Genomic DNA, 23,381 nt, shown 5'->3' on the forward strand with positions numbered 1-23,381 from the left:
GTCCTCTGGTCATACCGAAACCATAGCCTTTGACGTCATTACAGCACCCCAGTTCAAGTTAATCCTTGGGTTGCCCTGGCTAAGGAAGCACAATCCGTTAGTGGATTGGGCTAAAGGGACGGTTTCTTTTCATTCAGAATACTGTGCGACGTCTTGTGGGACATCAGGATCCTCGTCTTTGGGACCCAGTACTCATCTCTTGGATTCCGCTCTGGTCATTGGAGCAGTCATGACCCCGGTATTGCCTCGGGAGTACCGAGACTTTAAGGACGTATTTGACAAGAGAGGTGCTGAGATCCTACCACCACATCGACAGTATGACTGTCCTATTGATTTGGTTCCTAATGCTGTTGTACCCTCCGGTCGTGTCTATTCCTTGACCCACAAGGAGGATTTAGTGCTCAAGGAGTATCTGGATAGGTCTTTGGCTTCTGGCTTTATCAGGCCATCATGTTCTCCGGCGGCATCGCCCCTTTTCTTTGTCCCAAAGAAAGAAGGCGATTTGCACCCTTGCATCGACTACCATGCATTGAACGCTGTCACCATCCGTAACCAATACCCAATTCCGCTTATCTCGGTTCTTCTAGACCAATTGGGTTCTTCTACCATCTTCACTAAGTTGGATTTGCGGGGCGCTTATAATCTGGTCAGAATGCGGAAGGGTGATGAGTGGAAGACGGCGTTTAAAACCAAGTACGGCCTGTATGAGTATTTAGTCATGCCTTTTGGTTTGAGCAATGCCCCGGCTACGTTTCAGTATTTTATTAATGATGTTTTCAGTGATTTACTCGACCACTACGTCATTGTATACCTTGACGATATTCTGATCTACTCCCCGGACTATGATACTCATGTACAACATGTCTCCACGGTGCTACAAAGGCTCCGAGACAACCATCTCTATGCGAAACTAGAGAAGTGCATCTTTCATGCCAAGCATGTGGAATTCCTGGGATACGATATCACGAACCAGGGAGTCGGTATGAGTGATTCCAAAGTAAGGGCTGTACTGGACTGGCCTGCTCCTACGTCTATCAAATCCTTGCAGTCCTTTTTAGGGTTTGCAAACTTTTATAGACGCTTTATACGCTCCTTCTCTGCCATTGTTGCCCCTTTGACTACCCTTACCAGCCCTAAGAATGGGTTCAAGTGGACGGAGGAAGCACAAACAGCTTTTGACAATCTCAAAACAGCGTTGACCTCCGCACCAGTCCTCCAGCATCCCAAGTCTATGCAACCATTCTACGTGGAGGCCTATGCTTCGGATCAAGCGGTTGGGGCGGTATTGTCTCAGTATTGCAAAGACACAGGTTTCCTTCATCCTGTGGCATTTCATTCCAGGAAGCTTACCAAATATGAAACAAACTACACTGTCACCGAACGTGAACTATTGTCTGTGCGTGATGCTTTCAAGGTATGGCGACATCATCTTCTGGGTACTGCTGTTCCAGTACAAGTTTACACTGACCATCGCAATCTTCTTGCCATGCAGTCAGTGAAATGCACCACAGCCAGGCATGCCAGGTGGCACGAATTCTTTTCACAATTCAATTTCCAGATTACGTATCGTCCCGGGGCTCTACATTCCAAGGCAGACGCACTTTCAAGGAGGTATGGGGATGACTCCTCTCCCAAGGAATTTGGTGGAATGTTGTTACCTAATCAGGTAATATGCTCCTGTACCTTGAAGCCTTTGTTAAAGGAATCCATTAGAGAATGGGTTTCGGGGAATCCTCCGGAGATTGAGAGTTTGAATATGACCATAGTTAACTCCATGCTTTATGTCAAAGGTCGTCTGTATCTCCCAGATGTCGACTCCAGACAAACAGCGTTACGTTGGGGTCATGATTCTTTGGTTATAGCCCATTCTGGTTTGCGCAAGACTCTGGAACAGCTCAAGAGATGGTGCTGGTGGCCTTCAATGCAGAAAGATGTCTCGGAGTACATCTCTACCTGCGCCATTTGTGCCCAGTGTAAGTCCACAACCATGAAACCCATGGGTTTATTGTGCCCCCTTCTGGTCCCGAGCAAACCATGGACCATGATATCTATGGATTTCATCACAGAACTCCCTTCCGTTCAGGGTTTTGACACCATATGGGTGGTGATCGATTCTTTTTCCAAACTGGCCGTGTTTGTTCCTTGCCAAGGTTTGCCTACGGCGCCGGTTCTGGCGGACCTGTTTCTTCGCCATGTTTTCCACTGTTTTGGCCTTCCAGATATCATAATATCCGATAGAGGCTCGCAGTTCACCTCGCGTTTCTGGAAGCATCTTACTACGTCCCTGGGTGTTGATGCGAGGTACTCCACTGCTTATCATCCGGAAACGGACGGTCAGACGGAACGTTTGAACGCCACACTTGAGCAGTATTTACGTTGTCTAACCATGCAGCATCAAGAGTCCTGGTTGTCGGTATTAGTGACAGCCGAATTTGCGTACAACAATTCGGTTCACACTTCCACAGGTACTTCTCCTTTCTTTGCTTTGTATGGGTACCATCCACGTTCTTTGCCATTGGATCTTCCAGTCTTATCAGACAATCCCGCGGTCTAAGACAGTCTCAGGGATATTGCTTCTCTGCATCAACAGGTGCATTCCCGTCTGAGGGAAGCCCAGGACCGTTCTAAGGAGTACGCCGACCGACATAGGTCTCCTGCGCCCAATTACCACCCGGGTATGTTGGTCTGGCTTTCCACCAAACACCTCCGTATTCCCATGAGGAGTTGTTTGAAACCCAGATATGTCGGTCCTTATCGTGTCAAGGAATATCATAAATCAGTCTGCAGTGAGACTTGAACTGCCGGATAAGTTGAAGATCCATCCGGTTTTTCATGTATCTCTTTTGAAGCCCTGTTCAGAGGGGACCAGGCTCCCCGTTCGTCCGCCTCCGGTCAAAGTACAGGGTGAGGAGGAGTATGAGGTGAAGGCTATTCTTGCTTCTAAGGTTTCCCGAGGAGTTTGGTATTTCCTTATTGACTGGAAGGGTTATGGTCCCGAGGATCGTACTTGGGAGCCTGAATCCAATTTGCATGCTCCGGTTCTTTTGGCTCGGTTCTTGGCCTCTCGGGGGGTGAGGGCATCTTTGGGGGAGGATACTGTCAAGAAACCAGCGTCTGCTCCCCGTTCCGTCAAGCGTTATGTTGAAACTACACGTTCCACAGTTCCAACACACACGGAGCCGAAGCGTTTCCAGAGTATCAGACAACGCTGGGGGTTGCAGTGGAAACATTGGTTGCCTGAGCACGTACGTGCACGATTACGGCATTGCAGCGAACCCTGCACGGTCACGTTATTTGTTTAAATCTCAGCCCGGCATTCGGAACGCTGCTTCTGAATTTTCGGCTTTGGAGCTCCATACTGTGTTCTTGTCTGGCCTTGAATCTTTGACCCTGCTTTTGTCTCACGGACTGATCTTGAACAACCCTGGACCTCGTATTGGATTCCACCTGTTACTCGACCTCGGAACGAACGACCATAGTTTTGCCTGTCATTTTCCTGCATTTGGCGTCTCGGATCTTTTCTCCTGCATTTTTCTATCTTTTGCTTGGTTAACATTTAACACGGAACTCTGTTGTTTTCACGGAACTCACTTGCTTCGGAAATCCTGTCACTCGGAACACTGTTCTTTGGACCTTCCACACGGAGCACATTTCTTTTGGAACTCATCACAAGGAACTGGGATTACTCACGGACATTTTTCTTTAGGCGTCCGCGTGCCGGCGGGTATAGGTTTAGGTTGGATTGTCCTTGTTTTTGGAACCAGGCTCGTCGGACGGACTTCCTATCATCTTCCCTTCCATTGCTAGAACATTATACGGACAAGCACCTAATCTGATCTCCTGGTTATCCCTGGCCCTCCGCTCTGCCTGGCTTACTATCCTTGCCCAGAGGTATTCACTACGTGAGTACGTTGTTTGTTCTACATTTATTTTGCTTTGCTTGTGTCTATTTCATGAACTCAACTCCTGACATTGTGTTCTTTGTTTAGGCAGCTGTGTTCCGAATCATTATAATCTTCTGGGCAATTCCCCTTCCAAAATAGTCCCTTTGTACTATTGGGAGTTGCATTGTCTGGAAGGTTTCTACGGCTACACTACGCGCTCAACTGAATCCTGGTCTCACCAAGTTTGCGTGGGTGGTTTCTCACATTCTGGGCATGTATATGTGCCTGCGGACTGAGGGGCGCGCAGTGATGATTGCCAACACCTAGTGTAGGCAACGTGACTGCATGGGCTGTGATACGCCCCCACTATGGCAGTTGTCTGCTGAAATGTCCCAGTGGCCAAAAAATGCAGTACATTGAGCACCTTCTCCAAGGGGCTCAATGCTTGGGAGCACAGGGTGGGTGATGTGAGTTCATCCTCCCACTCAGTGACCAGCTCTAGGATGATATGAGGTGGAAACCTATACCTGCCATAGACCTCGTCATCAGGCATCCAAAAAGGATGGTCCTGGGCAAATAAAATGCAGGGCCTAGCTACTCCCCTCCTCCTGCGGTGTCCCATAATCGCTGCTGCGAGGAATGGGACATTCATCGTAGCTGTATGTGCTTGTTTGTTATTTGCGTGCATTTTTATGCTACGCGGGGGCGCTTCCGCCTGCTTTCGTGTGGCGGACGTATTTGTGCATGTCCGTGTGTTTTGACGTGTGTGGGTTTTCCCTATTCGATTCCATGAATATGTGTTGTTCACTAGCGTGTGGGCATTGCGTGTGTTTCCCAGCGGTACTTCCCATGTTACGCCTACATTTTCACGCGTTGTTCCCCATTCCCTGTGTTCTGCCCCATTTTTAGGTTTGTGCGCGAGAAGTTGTGCGCTTTCCCTGTTCCTATCGCACATGCGTTTGGAAAGTCGCAGTGACATGTAAGGTAAGCGTGGATTTGGCGCACATCCCAGGAAACAACGTGCGCAGGGCCTTCCATGAATCACACGCCAGCTTCCGCCACAAATTTTGGCGCACAAATATTCCATGAATTACCCCCTAGGTGTCAGCATGAGCAATCTACAGAAGACTTTGCAGTACTGAAATCACAACTAAACACTGAGCAGCGTAGCATTTTCCAAGAGGTAACAAAACAAATTGAACATGGTTTGCAACATGAAAGTAAAAACTGTACCTGCCAAGATTACAAACCTATACTACTATACCTGAATGGTCAAGCTGGTTCAGGCAAAACATTCTTAATCAAAATCATCAACAAGTTCCTCCAACAACTGACAAACAACAAACTGTCAGCTGTTGTAACTGCCCCACAGGTTTAGCTGCGTACAACATAGGCAGTGTCACTTTACACCGATTACTACTCCTTCCAGTAGAACACCAAAACAAATTAGACTACTACAAACTTCCTCCAGAAGCTGCAATGGAACTATGCAGGGTTTTCAAACAAATTAAAATGCTGCTAATAGATGAGGTGAGCATGGTCTCCAACCTAATGTTGGTTTTGGTTCACCTCAGATTACAAGAGGTCCTCAAAATGGACTATGAAGAGCTCTTTGGAGGAAAACACATTATTGTTTTCGGAGATTTTCTTCAATTAACACCAGTGAAAGGTGAACCTATTTTTAAAACCTTAGGGCACAAACTGCCATAAAACTCTTTGCAGCATAGGAAATGTCAACCTTTGGCAACATTTCCAATTCAGAGAATTAACTGAAAACATGCGTCAGTCTGCAGACCTCACATACGCCAACATTTTAAAAAGTATTTGAGTTAGTGTACTACCTCAAGAAGCACAATCTATACTAAAAACCAGGCACATCCATGCACTCTATGGACATAACTCATGTGCTACTGATGTCATGGAACAATTAGCACACACAAATGTCAATTGTAAGTCCTTGATGCCAACTCTTGCAAGCTGTTCAAAATTTAATGAAACGATGTTAAAAAAAGAAATGCAACCAATAGTTCAAATTGGCTCCACAGACAAACTAGACGTACATGGCATGACACTACCCATGTGTCAACGAGCCACAAAAAGGCTAAACACCTTGGAAAACTCTCTAACACAGCTGGTTTGGAAAACATATTAAAATTATCTTTAAACTGTAATGCGTAAACGTAACCTTAACGTGGAGCAAGGACTAGTTAATGGAGCACTTGGTACAGTTGTTGGCTTTCAAACATACCCACATGACAACAACATTCAATTTGTCAATATTCTCTTTGACAAACTATCCGAAGTTAAAAGGATAGGATGCTCAACAGCCCGCTTCCTTCTTTTCAAAGACATGTATGTACGCAGAGAACAATTTTCTCTAACTCTAGCATACGCAGTCACTATTCACAAATCACAATGTCTTATCCTAAATAAAGCATTGATAGATATTGGTAGCACAGTCTTTAAAGAAGGCATGAGCTATGAAGCACTATCACGCTTATGTACACTTGACGGACTATTTCTAATCAACTTTGATGCAAGTAAAGTAAATGCTGATATTCCTTGCATTCTAGAATACAGTAGACTGCGTTCACTCTACACCCCCCCATCTAAAACCCTATCCTGTTCTGCAAAAAGCAAAACGTTGTAAAAGAAAACTAATTCAGACTCAATCTATGCAGGATCTCACAGCAATTCCTCCAAAGAAAGTAAAAAAAAGCTAATACTTCATCAAGGACCACAACCAAAGAAGAATCTACTGCTCAAAGTAACTCAACTACCTCTTCCAAGAAGCAACGCACACTCCGAACAAATGATTTGGATACAGAACTGTCAGGTCCATTCAAATTTTCAAATATAACTGGTGTAATTTCTAAGCAAATGTAGCAATACATGTTCTATTACAATTGCCACCAATTATTGACAACATTTACTTACACGGTACATACCAATTGTGTTTGCGAATGTTAGTCCTTCATAGAAATGCAACCAACAATCCTGACAACACTTACAGTGTTTCTGGAATAAGGCAAGCATTGGACTACTGTGCTGGAATGGTCAAATTGACTATAAACTCACAAGAAGATCCATAAGAATTTCTAATGTACTTACTACAAGCACTAGAAAACAAAAACATACCTATAAATGAAATCTTCCAGCTTTCATACATGTGGAAACATAAATGCACTCTTTGCAGCCATGTAGTACAAGAAGAAGTTCCTAATGAACGCTTTGTGTATGTATCAATACCTAACTGTGAATCCATTCCATTTCAGCAACTTTTACAAAATGCAAACCATGGCAGATTATGTACTACCTGCAAATCCGATAATCGTTCCACCTTACAAATACAGACATATAGTAAATACGTGATAGTAATGCTTTAACTTTACAATGCAGATGGTACCAAAAACAACTGCAAGCTGACTGGATTCACACATGGTCAAGTATCACTTGGTAAGAAAACATTCACAACAATAGGAATAATCTACCATGCAGGAGCCACAACCACTGCAGGTCACTACACTGCATATAAAAAGAAATGTGGATGGTTTGAATGTAATGATAGTACCATTACTCTAAAACAGAGATTACCAGCAAATCTTGTAAACGCTTACTTAATATTCTTAAAACCAAAATTTAATAACTTATCTGTGCAAGAACATTAACAAAACATCAACGTCAAAACTATGAACAGTTAAATATGCAACAGGTATCTAACTACCCCAAGATTCTGCAAGAAGTAAACCGATAAATGAATACCACTAAAATGTGAATAAAATAAACAGTTAGAATACGCCAACAGGTATCTAACTGCCCCAAAATTCTGCAACAAGCAAACCAATAAATACCACTAAAATCAAACAAGAAATATACAGTTGGAATACGCCAACAGGTATCTAACTGCTCTAGAATCTGCAACAAGCCAACAGATAGATGAATAGCATGAAACAAAAAATAAACAGTTATAGTACACCAACAGGTGCTCCTGTTGGTGTATTATAACTGCTCCAAAAATCTACAACAAGCCAACAGATAAATGAATACCACTAAAATGGAAAAGAAATAAACAACTACTATCTAATCACTTCAATACTACCACCACTTCCAAATCAAAACCATATACCTATTCAATTCCCCCTACTGAAATCAATGAAATAAATATATTCCATACCACAACGTAGAAAGTTTTTTTTTAATCCAGCATGGATTTCTTTTCCCACAGACCCAATGATTTAATAAACAAACACAGGAACTGAGCAAATTGCACAGTACACTGGTTTGAACTATAGTACTTCTAAAGTACTAACTATGAGGGTCGACAAAATAAAGGAATTTCTATTATGCAATGCAATAACTCATTATGAACTACCTCCACTAACATATGATCTTTTCTTTAATCACAGAGATTGAAAAAGAATGTCTGCTCCAATTACCCATGTCATGAAAGAACTGCATACAACCACAAAAAGTCAAACAGTAAGTATATAATGAATGGACTAACAAACACCACAGCATAATACTCGCATTCAAGCAAACATCTAAGCATAGACCACAATCCAAAATGTTTGCTTCCAAGGTATCTTATGCTGTAGTGCTTGTTGCCAAACCGTACAATCTGGACTGCATGGCCTGGCCAAAACTCTACATGCAGCCTCAACAAATGAAACAGTACACAAACTTTTGAAAACATATATCCCCTAAGTAGCCCACATACCACAGTCAAAATGTTTGGTAGCATGGGTGTATTATGCTGCGGTGGTTGTGGCCAGGCCCTTTGGCCATGCATCCAACTCTAGGCCCTGGCCACAACCACCACAGCAAAACATACCCATAGAATCAAACACCTACCAAATATCCACAACCCAAAAACGTAACACATCCACCTCAAAACCTATCCACTTCAATTAACATTATAAAAATAATTACAATCAATGCTCTACGAACAACACAAAACCAACATCATACTAAAGTAAAATAGTCAGTAGGGCGCCCAGTATTTGGCATGTCCACGGACAACCGCAGTGACCGCGGACACCGCAGACACATCAAGGCCTCCTGCCACCTAAACAAATACAGAATTTGACCCATCTCTTACTCCCCCACCCTATCCAAGCACTCCTACACAACAAAACAATCCCCATAATTGGATTTATGCTCACTTCCACGCCGCGCTGTCCGCAGATGTCCACTGATCCAATATGGCAGGCGCATCAAAACAATTTGACGCGCCTCACGCTTCATCCCTGCAAATCAGAGAACACGTTGCGTGTCCGCGGACATGACGCAAGCCGATTAACCAATCGGTGTCCTGTCCGCAGAGCAAACAGGGAAGTGTGTCCGCGGAGCAGAGATAGATATCAGACATTTTTTTAGACCTACTTTTTGGTCATTTTAAAAAAGAAACTACTGACTGTTTTTCACCAAATTAACAAAAGCACGCTTTCGGGACGAATCCACCGCTCCTGCGTAAATTTGGTGAAAGTCCGTCCAGAGGTTTGGGCTGTAGGTGAAACAGAAATCTTTTCTCCATTCAGTCTATGGGAAAAAAAAGAAATTTTGGGTCCCCCTCCCCTATAACTTTGCTCCCCCTGGGCCAAACCTCACCATACTTTGCAAAGAAATTCAGGGTGGGCCATATACTTTTTTTGCAAAGTTTGGTGAGGATTCGTCCACGGGGAGCGCAATTATAAGCCACCCAATAAGTGTTCTACCTATGGGTTTAGCAACTTAACCATTACTACATGGCCGCTGCCGCAGGCCATGTACTATATATATATATATTTATTTATATATATATATATATAAAATTTATTTTTTTCACTCTTTCTTATCTTTTTTTTACCATTTTCGATGCAGCTGCTTAGGGATGGATAGGATTTTAAAGTAGTGTCATCTTTTTAAAATAAAATATAAAACTGCTGGTGTACTGGAGGCTAAGAGACAGATTATCAGAAAGTAGCACAAATGAAAGGAGCCCAGAGAATGTACCCATTTCAATAAAGAGGTGTCAAAACATCAAAAGCGTTCCAAACAACACACAAAACCAAAAACCAATGCCCTAAAAACTTGCAAAAATACCCTAAACACTGTCCACACCTTTCCCGTGTCTCTTCTGCCCTGTGCCACTCTTTTTCCTACCGCCAAATAAAACAAAATGACCAATGAGGAAGCTGGTCTCTAGATTTCTCCTTGTGGCAAAATTGTAAACAGAGGTCATGCTTTGGTTTGAAGGGTGTCAAACGCAGTTCAAATTCAGTTTACACCTGTGTAAAAAGGGGTTCTGTCTTGTTTCAAAGGGCGTCAAAAAGGTATACAGTTGTTATGCGGGTCGTTTTTTTAAATGTACATTTTAATGAAGAAATTACATTGAAAAACCCATCAAAAAATATAAGGGTGGGTGGGTGTGTAAGGGATAAAAAAGGTAGCAGATACAATAATTGGGAATGGGCTTGGGGGTGCTCCCCAAATATAAAAAAATAATTGGATGTTTTTTTTCGATATTTTTTCATAAAATATTCCATCGAAAAAAACTTGGCAGCAAAAGGACATAGAACCATCGAAATGTGGTACAAATAATTCCAGCTGCTTTTGATATTTCTTAGGTTGCTGTGAGTCCCAATCCAGGGGCTTAGGGACAGAAATTGCCATTTTTCTGTTCACTTCCACAAAGGGGAGTCCAGCTGGTACATGCAGGAGGCCTTCACCCCCATTAAGGAGCCTGGGTACCAGTGCAGCTGGCAGAAAGTGCAAGTCTTGTTTCAACAGCAGTTCACCTCCACTGTTCCTTGCCTCTGGCGGAGGGCTCAGGAGAGGGTTGCTCCCCCAACAGGGTCAAGATGGATTCTTCTGATCTTCTGCATTGTCCAATGGGAATTCAAGAAAATGGAGGAGTCCCCTTAATTAGAAAGGCTAACGTCAACAGGGGATTGTGTGGAAGCAAGCCTCCTTCAAAGGACCCAACCCATGTTAATAGCACAAGTGGTCGTTCCCTTATTGCCTCATACCCAAAGCCTTTGGGCTGCAAGAAGTGTAGGAGGCAGGAATGAAGGAGAAGTCTAGTGACCCTCCCAATGGCACTGGGGTGAGCGATTGGGGCCAGTCACCGTGTAATTTGTAAAATTTCAATGAGGGTTGGTCATGTTGGTATGCAAATTGTCTTAAAGGGATGTAAGCCCTAAGGGAAGAGACTGAAACTTCCCTGGGCGGGTCTGTAACGATGACACCGAAAGCCTGACTGAAAATGTTTCAAAAAACAATTGGTTTAGGAGTTCCATGCAGGAGTGTGAAGGATTGCCAGCTGGTGGGTTTTACCATCCATAGTAGTGTGTTATGTGCTCTCTTCTCATAATATGATGACATCATACTTCCTGTAATACCCACTGCCAATCTATCGTCCCTTAAATTGTGGTGCATGGTGCACGTCTTACAATCGGGTGATAAGGCACGCCCAGTCACTTTATTTGTCCTTTCCCTGAAGTGTATATAGGCGCCCCCATTTGACAGTATGCAGTATTGCATTTTCTAACGTGCACCAGTGATATGATTGAGGGGGTGGCCCTTGTAATTGTTAAAGAGCTCAGTTAGACAACTTGTTTATTTGGTGGCCTCTCAAGGGGCCAAGAACACCAGCACCTGTTTAGAAGGTTTGTAAGATCAATCTGTCTTTGCGCACTCTAGTTGTAAGCAAGCAACACAAACCCTGGGGTTGTTTGCCTAGTGCTTGATAACATGAACACGGAGACCTCACCTATCTATAAAAGCTGTTTCTCTGTCAAGCGCCCTGCCAAATGCAATACTCCCCTTGCACTCTAACAGGGCATGCTCCTTGCAAACACTTATTTGAAAATCACCTTCAAGGGGAAAAAAAACACTTCTCTTGCATGGTGCTCATCCAGAGGCAGTTCAAAGTGTAACTTTTTACCCAAATAAACAGTAGCGCCAAATGGAATATATACCCAGATGGTCATCCCAACACCAGTCTGACGGTTATCTCTGCTGCAATGGTACCGTTATGGAAAAATCTATTTTTTTGCCTCTTAACTGATGAGCTTTATGCAAGTCTATGCAAAAAGGACGTGCCTAGTCGTCCTTAGCACTTAAGGGTTAAACAAGAATTCAACTGTTCATCCTCTCTATTAGGTTCTAGAGCAAAAAAAATAAAGGTAAGCCAGAAAATAATGGCAGAATGTATACAAACTCAGTGTTTTTTTGTTTGCATTTTCCTATTTGTATTTCTACTTTCACTGAGATAAGAAAGCCTATAAGCTGGTAAGATAGCTCTGCGGATTGAGTGCTTGCTGCTGCGATCTATGTGTGATCTGCAGGTCACAGGTTCGAATCCTGGCAAGACCAACTCCGCCTTTCATGCTTCTGAGGTCGATAAATGAGTACCAACTTCGGTTGGGATGATAAATGTATGTAAATATGTTCTCTGTAAAGCGGTTTGGCTTAATGCGCCATGTAAATTAACAAATCATTATTGACACAACATATTTAAAAAAAAACAAACATCATTAACAGTTAGTTTCCACCTTTATATCATCCCATGAAAAGAATTCTCATTAGATCATCAGTTATATATGCAATTTTGTAGATTAACTGCAATCTTTAAACTAAGTATTTTACGACGTTACATTACTTACGTTTTCAACATTTTAGATTTAACGTTCTCAAAATGGCGTCCATATCTGCCGCAACGAATGAAAGCTGCATCCGTGCACACGCAAGCCAGCCAAAGGAGTTCACGATACAGTCCAGGTATCGCTTATGCTTATGACATGAGTTAAGAAATCTTTAACTTTTAAAGATCTGTTTGCCCCTAGGGCTGTTTGGAACTAATACGGAAACATAGCAAACTGATCACAGAGTAAATACTGTGCCTTTGCTTTTTTTTAAAATGCAATACTTAAGTAATTTGAATGTCCTACTAGCCACATCCAAAAAAGTTGAGTACATTTTGGCATTGAACCAGCGACTCATCATATGGAAGACCTTGTAATACATCAAAGCAAAAGTAAGAAGGGCTATTTAATAGTGCGGAATAATAGCAAATCAGAACACTTTAAGTGAACCATATATTGTACTAAATGCCCTCTTTGATATAAACAGTCAAAACTAAATATCACGAGTAAATGACAGTACTTCTTTTAACTAGGTGTAGTGATGTAGTGAAAAATTGAAAGTGAAATGGATCAACTCATATGAAGAAGACATAATCTAGCTCAGGAAATAAGAAATTGAATGAAAATGAGTCATTATATGATACATGATGTGAGTCTATGGGAGGTTTACATTGAGCTAAGGCGTTTTAATAACCCTCTCAATGGGACAGGCTCCCAGTAAGGTACGCTGCTCTAATTTTAAAATGTGGTTGCATTACACGTGACCTGGGGTTATAATCTCTATTCTCTCTTAAATCTAATTATAAACTAGTAATAACTAATTAAGTATCCCAATCTAATGACTGAAGACATAGTAGTAGTCGATTTTTTACCACCTTTTCACCATCTAAACCCTCAATTTAGTGATATAAACGACTATATTTTTCTCCCTTTTTTAGATTTTTAAGACTCAAAAATGGATAAATCAATCCCTGTGTCCTGAGGAAGGCATCTATATGCCGAAATGTATTATGTATAAATATTTTACCGAAGTGTAAGAGTTGTTTACGTGCATGTTATATGTTGACCTTTTCATCTTTAAGAATGAACCTCTGTATTTGTTTTGAGAGGGCAGTCTCTGAATGGGTGCAGCATACGAATACCTGTCAACAATACTATCCATCAATGAACAGAATGAATTAATTGACTGTTGGAGTGGAATTTGGCGTGTATTTCCTTGTTTACAGAAAAATCTAAAAATCATTTGATTGCACATGTATGTTATCTTTAGGTAGATGAGCATTTTCATCTATAATGTATCCATCAGCTTTAATCCATTATTTAGTAAAGAATGTTCATACAGTCTAAATAAATTGGGTCTTATCTCTGTGGAGGCCACAGTATTAAAGACGCATGGTCACCTATACATTAAAGCCATGGCTGTCCCCAAATGCCCACTGCTGTATGCAGTGGGCCAGAAGATTATATCAAAGCAAGTAGGCAAATATGAAAAGTCTGTGCTAGCTTTTTTTGCAGCGATTGACTTGCCCCGCCAGGGGTGTTGGTAGGTCTGGAAAAGATCTGGGGCTCTGCTAATGTCGGGGCTGTCGGGACTGGGGGCTAGCTAGCATTTCAGTTGTAGCCCCTGAGCTTCTATCTGTGGCTACAAGCAAAAGACCGGGAGCTATAGCCACCTCAGCCCATCCACCCTTAGAAATGCCTCTGGCCCCCGCCATGGGATGCTAAGAGAATATTAAGAGTTAAAAAGGGCATTTCAGCAATAAGTGGACAACTGGGACTGGTGTAACAACTTTACTCACTTGGCCAAATTAAAATCGTATGCGTATCCTTCTGAAATGTTATATATACTTACAAGAAACCCAGCCCTACTTGACTCTATGTCTTTCAAAGAACTTGCGTAGATCTGTCTTGCTTTTCTTGTATTAATCGCCTTCCTGTGATGTCAGTACCGGGCCCTTTGTTGAAAATACCTCTGGAAAAAAGAAGCTGTTGAATATGTCCGAATAAGAAGGCTTTAGAATCTGCAAGACATTTTTTGATGGAATGCCTGAAACTGGGTCCAACTTATTTGATACACCTTCGGGAATACGTCCATGACCTTGAGTCAATCAAAGGGTTACCCTTTTGGAGATACTGCTTGAACACTAAATGTAATGGCCTGCACGTAGCATTTTACAAAGTCTGGTCCATAGTGGCTGCACATCTGGATCAGATTGGTGTTAATGGTACAGGACATTTTCAATAATGAATGGTTAAAATGTTAGGATGCGATTATTTATTAGCTTACATATGACTTATAATGCGTGTGATTTATAAATGTTCTTAGTATTGTTTTATGGTAAAATTATTTTATGAATGTTCTACGTACAATAATACATGTAATGTGTAAAGTATTAAACTAAAACACATTAAATAAAAGAAATAAAATATATTTTGTTTGTTGAGTATCTATAATTGCACATCTACTCCCTAATTAAGAATATTGGGTAAACAGAATAACGTTTTCTTAATTAATTAGCTTTTGAAAAGCATATTGATAAACATAAAATCAAATGTGATTCTTTGTGAAAGTAGTACTGTGGGAGTACATTTTGAAAGTTGTGCCTTGTCTCTCATCCCAAGTCCCCCCCAGGGGTAGGGATTCCCTTTGCTTGAGCGAGACACAGACAAAGTACACCTGGTTTAGATTTTAACATCCCATTGCTCACCGCCACCTGCCTATCTCACAATCGGAGTCTGGATGCCGTGTGCTACACAGACCTCGTATCTCTCAGGGGTCTCCTACAATAAGTTACAAGCCGGTCAGATAATCTGCTGGATCATACCCAAACTGAAGACATATCTTTCCGTACGATACCTCTGTCACTGAGATCATTAGACTTGCAAATAGCCTGAACGTGGGAACATTAAACACAAGATTGGTTATGAAACATGCTTCATGTATCCACACTCCCCTAGAAGGCTTGGACATAGACATCCCCACCATGACTGAGAAATGATTCTCTGACGATTTCACCACTTTTACGTATGTTCTCCTCCTTGAAGTTTACCAAATCATTGTGAGAAAAAGAACCAAGCATCAAGGTGGCGTGGGAGCCATTATTCACCGAGACTGTCTGAACCTAGCATCGACGCGACCATCTCATTCTAATCTCATACACAATACTCATCATGTGACACATAACTTGACTGGCCTTCGACCACTAGCACAGAAACATCACTGGATTTGAATCTCCCATTATAGTTTCCTGAGTGCCATGTGATGTGTTCTAGGCAGACAGTCAAGAGGCAGTATGGCGTACTCTCCTGCTGTGCATGAGAACGAAAGTCGAACTATTGAGAAGTGTCAATTCCGCTGCTTGATGAGTGTCGGTTAAACTTTAATTCTTTTAAGCATTGAAGAGCCAGGTTTTTTTTTAGACTTTTCATGAATTTCAGGTGGCCCTTTAGGGCGCAGATTTCCCTTGGTAGCTCATGCCAGTGTTTGGCCTCCAGAGTGGAAACGGCAGAGCCTCTGTTTTGTCTCTGTAAGATTTTCTGGTTACTATGTCGTTTCACGATCTTAGGTCTGTGGTTGGTTGGTAGAGTGGAATTAATTTAAGGGAATTCTGCTCCTTGTTCTTTAAGTGCTCTGTGGCGGTGCAGATGGCTTTAAACCGGATCTGTTTTATGACCGGTAGCCAGTGGAGTGCCCTCAGAGCGCTAGTGTTGTGCTCCATCCTGTTAAGTCTGAGTAGGAGCCTAGCTACCGTGTTTTGGATTCATCTAGGTTTTTTTGTGAGGTAGTCCAGAGAACCTATGTAAATGTTGTTTGCTTTGTTGATTCTTGGAAGAATTAGGTAGTTAACAGCCCGTGCTCTAAGTGCGAAGGAGAGGTAGCGCATAATCCAGATCGAGGCGAGATGGGCAGAAGGCGTTGCTAGGGGTGGGCTGGGGGGGCTATAGCCCCTGGTCTTTTGGTAGTAGCCCCGGATAGAAGCTCAGGGGCTACAACCAAAAGGCTAGCTAGCTCCGAATCCTGCTAGTCCCCACATTAGCGTAGCCCCAGATCTTTTCCAGACCTAGCAACACCTCAGGAGATGGGAGAAGCAACGGGTTGATTTTTAACCAGGCAGCATGGGATTGTCTTGGTTGTGTGTCTATCAACTTTTGTTTGTGAGCCACACGACTCATCAGCCGACTTTTTTATATTTCTGCTTTGGAACGAATGTAAAACGTGACCAGGGACTGCTTTCGGAGTGACCACATACTTGTGTGAATTTTATACATTTGATGAATTTATTGTGTGGAGCTCCAAACATGCAGGCCCAAGAAGCAGCCTTTTGAGTTGTTTTTGTTTCCCACATGGAAAGAGTTGCGCATTTGTCCTAGTATTGTGCTAGAAAGTCAGGTCTGCAGCCTGACAGCGAGAGGCCCGGTTCCCCTGACCTCCTTTAAGTGTTAAGAGACCGGAGCAAGGTTACCCAGATTCGGTGACCGAAAACAATCCGACACGGAGGCCGCACCCTTCCAATTTCACAGAGATTGGCCTAAATTCGGCAAAGCTCAGCAGAAGCTGATGACGGGTAAACAATACACACTGAGGTAATGCAAGCTGCCGCGGCGCCCTCAGAGACACCGGAAGTGAGGTCACCTGCTCACAATGACAGCCTGTCACGGCGGGGGATCAGCCTCGGATACATTTCTGCTGACTGGGGGGCCAGCTCACTAACCCCTTGATCACATTTTATCCCAACAGAGCAAAGGCAGGACAGCGAGGAATCCTCACATGGAAGCAGTAAAGAGGCCTGCAGCCAGGCCATGCTGCGTTAGAAGCAGTGCTGCAAGCGCCGTGATACCCGCGGGTCTGGGCGCTATACAAATGAAAAAATAAAAATAAATAATAAAACAAGTGGAAAGCATTGTTTCTGGACCCTACTACAGGTGGGGCCAGGGTTTTGGTATGTTGCATAACCTATGGGGGAAAGGGGGAGGGACGAGTCATTTTAGTCAACGAATAGCTGAGCAGGTGCAAGGTGGGAATCATGTTTAAACGCAAACTAACTCAGAAATATATTGACAACGCTCTACAGCTCTGGCTTGCAGCGCCAGCCCTCACTTTGCCATTCTGCTTGATTTGCCTGCGTGTTTTGGTGCAGCAACACTACTTCGCCACGCTTTAGTGTAGCTGTGCTATCATTCCTTTAGCGGAGCTGCAATCGTTTCCTCCCTGTTGTGGACATGTATTTGCTCTATCAAGCCTTAACAGTGCTGCTGACCCCCCACACCCCTTGCGACACCCTCCATTTGGGACTGAGGCATTCCCCTGCTGTTCTATTTGGTGCAGCAAGAGTAGCCTGTGCAGTTTATATTAGGGGTGTACCGAATAGTACATTTACTATTCGGCCAAATACCGGATAGTTAGCCAAAATATTCAGCCGAAGCCGAATAGTGAGCCGAATAGTTGGTTAACTCTTAGAAGTTTCTGTTCAGGGACGGTTTCTGTGTTGTCACGCCGACGTATTGTGTGTTAATGTATGTGTGTACAGGAGCTAATGGGTAGGCCGTGGTGTGTGCTTTGATTATTATTCCATCTGAGATAAGTGCTCCTGAGTAAAAGAGTTGGTGGTGTGGGGTGGTAAAAAAAAATAACTCAGCCGGTTGTGAGGTGGTTTATGTGACTGGGGGGCCTAACTTGCTTGCTTTAATATTGTATATGTTTCAATTGGGTGAAGGAAAAATCGAGGCTGGAGATCTACAACCAACAAGGGAATGCTATATTGGAAAGTGTGGGGAGAGAAACATCATGCGAGGGAGGGTCCAGAGTGACCTGTCACCAGGAAAAGTGTCAATGCTTACAGGAAGAGAGTCTGTGGGCAGCAGCAACAGCATCAATACTCTCAGGGTAAAATGCCAGCAGGAAAGTGGGGAAGGCCTCCAGACATCATACAAATGCAAACGGCCAATAAAAACATGAAAATGGGCCAGGCGCAATGTGATCACTGAATAGGTTTTGAGGGGGGGGAAATACCAAGCAAAGCCTGAGAGGTGACAACCGGCAAGACATTGGTCAGATGGGAATACCAGCATTAAATGGGTCAGGAGGCAATGCCAACACAGCGATTATATGCACGCAATCTATATGCACCCTTTCTAGCCCTAAGGTGAGGCACTAGCAGAGTTTGTAATACTTAAGGTCTATGTTAGGATGTGATCCACCAAAAGCAAAAAAAACCTCAGGATTTTTAAATGTAGGCAGGTTGCAATTTCGGCAGTAATATAACAGCAGCGGGCACCCCATAGCGCACTGGGCCTAGGATCTGGCACTGAAGTTCGGGCATTGCCCTCTGTAGTCCAGTCCCAGCCTGACTGCTCACAGCAAAGCTAATCAATTGTTTGTCTTGCTTTCTTCTGGCCGCCTCTCTAACCTCGCAAGTCCCCGCTCTTTTCCCACTCCCGCCACTGTGCATGCTCGTCTATGGTGCTTTGAAGTAGCTTTGCGGCACTGTTAGGGCTCACCCAAGAAACTCAACCTACTTAAGAGAGTTTGCCACTGCCACCTTTTTCTGTCCTCAACTATTTCTCTTTTTCCCTAAACCCATTCCGTTCCAGTGCCCTGAAACACACTCTGTACACAGCCCAAATGCCTCATTGTGGAGCTCGCTGGGGGTGTCAGGCTGCCTGTGAAGAGGTGGGGTTGAGGGACGGGGGTTATGGAAGTATGCCTCCACATATCCTGTCCATGTTTCTTGGCCCTATGCTCCTCGTCATTAGTGGAACTGGCCGCTTCTAGCTACTGCCATATGTTTCCCGTCTCCTTAATCTGCTGGGTCACACAGCTCGGGGCTGGGAAGCTGCTGAGGCAGCCGGACAGGAGGCCAGGCTGGGGGGAAGGGTAGCAGAGGACCCCTCAGATCTCGGCATACACTAGCCTATGGAGCTCGAATCACTCCGCCAAAAAGTTCTCCTTCAGGGACTAAGGCGTGCGGCAGGGACAGCTCCAGCGTTATCGGGTAGGTGGGCAATAAGAAACACAGGAGGATGGGATTGAGGACTAGCAGGTCCTGCTGTAGAGGTATCGTGGCTCATAGGGGTCAAATCCTTAATCAATTAACATATTCCTGCATTCCGATTCGCCACAGCATTTTTGCATACACCCACTCACCCATCAATTTTTCAAAGGAATAATGTGTATCTTCACAGTATTAAAGGTGGACACTTACCTGGTGCCTCCTCGATGACCATCTTTCCTCGTTCCTCTCCTGGTCGTCTTCTCCCGGTCTCGGTGCACTGTTCCAATGCTTCCGGGAATTTGTCCCTGCAGCCGCCAGTAAGCCAACTGCTTACTGGCTGCTGTTGCTTTCCCACGGTTTTACTTTCTAGGATTGGCTATCGTCTCTCACACTGAGAGAAGATAGCTAATCATAGAAAGAGGACTTTTTTAGCTTTGGCATCTACAAGGGAAATGCCTCTTAACCAACTCCATCCCGAAGCAAACATTTCTGAAAGTACACACAATTGTACTGACTCAGATTATAATTATAATAAAAACGCTCTATAATTATAGCCTTAGTCTGTACTATTTTGTGTACCTTCAGAGCACAAAGTCACATGATAAAGCAACCTGAAAAATATAAGAGAAGTCTTAAATGAAACATAGGTTCATGAAGCAAGTATTCATCACTTTGTCAGATAAAATAAAGTGGTTGAGCCAGTCCCACAATCAGGTGCAGGGGTATGCAGTTCATGCACAGATCTCAGCAACAGTCCCTCAACCTGGTGCCTACTTTTCCAGATTTGTACCTCTGTCTCATTTACCCTATTTTTCTTACCCATTACCCTCCGTTGTCCTTCCCTTGCACCACATCCTCAATGACCCTTCACCCACCCCTTCCTTACAATTAACTTTCAGATCTCTGTTTCTCTTTTGTTCCATCCTTTAACCCATAGCTGAGTCTACTTCCCTTACCTTGCATGCATCTACTTCCCTTTCTCACAGTGGACACTCGTCAGCTCCTTGTCACCCACCCACTTCCATTGCCTTGGCTCACAATATACAGTAGGCTACCTTGATTTGCCACTCAGCCTCTGCCGGAAACGACAAGAAGCTGTAGTTGGGGGCTTTCTGTTAATTTTGGCTAGGGGGTCTGCACTTGGATGCACAAGGGACTCACATTTGATTGTGCTCCTAAATTGCCTTTTCTTGGAAAGTTGGCTGCATATTTAAATTCAAAGAAGCAGAGGTGATTGGAAAAAATCTAAATTGGCCCTACGTTTTTTGAAAACGTGTTATTGCTCGACAGAAGGGAAGCACTGTGAAAAGTTTTTTTTACAATGGGCCATCAACACTGTAACCATGCAATGTATAGAAGGGTCAGAATTGACACCTTTGGACAGTAAACAAATCTGCAGTCGTGGTATAAGGCAATACCATACATAATCCATTTCAACCTTCAAATTGAAGTTGAAAATAGCTGAAAGAAAACCCATAATAAAATACCTTTTAAAGTTATGACCGGCAGAGTTGGTATTTCTTAAATACCTCTGGAAGTATTCCAGAAATACCACCTCTGCTGGTGGTGAACTTTAAATTGGGGGTTTGTTCATTAATACCGCTAGCGGTGGTGGTAAATTTCTCAAGCAGTATTTTCTTGAACAATCTCTGAATGACCTGTAGGGTATTTTGTGTATATTTGGGGCCTGGCGGTATTTTCTTATCGTCAAAAATAATGGTAATTTGGCAATGACTACTCCTTGCATTTAGATTGGGTTTGGCTTTATAGTGGTATACATTTTGTTGGTAGTATTTTGGTGAGCATAATTTCTTTGTTTTATTTGTGGCCCCAACATACAAAACCCCCTTCTTTTGTTTAGACTGTTCGTGTGATCTCTAGAGGCCTTGGACCTACATTATTCAGAAACACCACATTTTCATATAGAGTGCCACCTATGGCTGTTATCACTGATTTATCTACACCAGTAAACTATGTTTCCATAAAGTATTTACAATAACATGTGGTATTATCACTAGTTTATTTACATTAGTGAGATTATATTTCCATAGGCCTCTTTTTGCTGATTCATGTAGCTCAGCAAGAACTATTGTATTATATTCCACTCAGAAATCACACACACATACACTGAGTGGAATCACGCACACAGCTATTTATAATTGCTAAGTCATACTTTTAGACAACTTATTCTTTTTGTTATTTTATCTATATGGGAAAAATGACAAATGCACTGCCTCAAAATCTTCCCCATATCACAATTGCTATTCCAGATGCACTAAGAAAAGAGAAAGACAAAAACACACTACACGTCGCCTTCATGTATTTTTGTGTTTTATAAACAGTTGCATTTCAGAACACCATCTTACCCTTGTTTCTTTTACAGAAATAAACAGAAAAATGTACAGCAGCGGAACGAGATTCACTTTGCATCATCTGAAACAAAGAGAAAAAGGAAAACATACAGCAAAAGAACAATATTAATTTTGCAACATTATAAAGTGTCAATTAAACACAGGGGATTCCTTTTTTTTTCTACTCTGTCTGCCTGATATATATATGTTAGGTCATTCGTACAGCAGTCACAATAATCTCCATTCACTTTGATAATTACCAGTTATCTGTAGTCCTCCCACACGCGATCTCCCTTGGCTCGTGGCCTCTGATGAATGGGCCCGGGGTTTTCTTTTTAAAGCGCACAGCGAGAACATGCACTTCAATCTGCAATCTGCAGTTCTCAAGCCGGTGCCAAGTGACCAGGAACCCCCAATCTCTGAAGGTCAACAGTGCAGCTGGAACGACTCCTCCCAGCAGCCCAGCAAAGGCGACCTCACAGCAGCTCCGCAAAAGTGAACTAACTATAATTCTGTCAGAGTTCGTCCAGCAAAGCTCTGTTGCTTACACAGTCTGTCTTCAGACATACTTCCCTCCAATCATATTAACAGAAAGTGTATTAGGTTGCCACCCCTGTTTCACAAACAATGGGATCTTCATACTGTAATAACTGTTTCTGTTTCTGTTTCCCGCTGCCTTTCCGTCCTTCACATTTCAATGCAGCCAGAGAAAATCAGAGAAAAATGCACGTTTAAAAATGACTCTGAGAGCACATCTCTTCTTGCCTCCTTTTTCTACATGGAGAGCACATTATAATGTTATTTAGTTAGCATTGGTTTTAGTATTTGTTAATTAAGTTAGTCAAATAGATAGCTAATGTGGTCTCCTGTGAATGAGGCATTTCAAATAATAAGAAAAAAAAAATCTATTATGCTTTTAAATCTGTAACCTGTCTCCATTTGCATACCCATATGTTACACTGGCGACATATGGCTGGCTATATGTTTGCCACATTATAGCAATAATGCGATCCCATGCAGTGGCGCTGCACTCCAAAATACAATAAATTATACTACAGACCCCCCTTTATTTGTAGTCTGCCAATAATGAATGCATGAATGTTACATCTTTCTGCGTCTGTTTTCAATGGTGCCCAAAAGTGTGTACCACAAACAATCCAACAGCTATTTCCACCATAGGGTAACATTCATGGGTGCTATTCATGGGTGCTATTCATGGGTGCTATTCATGGGTGCTATTCATGGGTGCTCTTCAACTCTTTTTGTAATGACCTCGCCGGTGTTCAAGAAATTCATCAGACTGTAGGGTGTGTTCTTGCAGAATGAAACCGTGCACAAACTCTAACACCATATAGAGCGTTACGTTCTTGGCAAATAGGAGTTGTGATAAGCTCATGTGGATTGTAACAGACCAGTGGGGTATGGGGTGTAGTTGTGCCAACAATACCACCCCCACATCATTTGCCATTTTAATGCGCAGCACAGGCTCTTCTCCCCCCACTTACTGACCGTGGAGGCCCATGAGTGGGG

At 43.0% G+C, this 23,381-nt stretch overlaps 1 long non-coding RNA gene across 1 annotated transcript in view; it reads left to right on the plus strand.

Annotated features, from left to right (window-relative positions):
* LOC138504861 (uncharacterized) overlaps nt 1–22,908 on the plus strand; it is a 250,561-nt gene extending 227,653 nt beyond the window's left edge. The window contains exon 3 of the long non-coding RNA XR_011280017.1: nt 21,884–22,908. This is a non-coding gene — a long non-coding RNA (uncharacterized lncRNA). The remainder of the gene's footprint in view (nt 1–21,883) is intronic.
* The last annotated feature ends 473 nt before the right edge of the window (nt 22,909–23,381 follow it).

Source organism: Ambystoma mexicanum, chromosome 11 (genome assembly GCF_040938575.1).
Source record: "Ambystoma mexicanum isolate Mex_15411 chromosome 11, UKY_AmexF1_1, whole genome shotgun sequence".
NCBI classification, from domain to species: Eukaryota; Metazoa; Chordata; class Amphibia; order Caudata; family Ambystomatidae; genus Ambystoma; species Ambystoma mexicanum.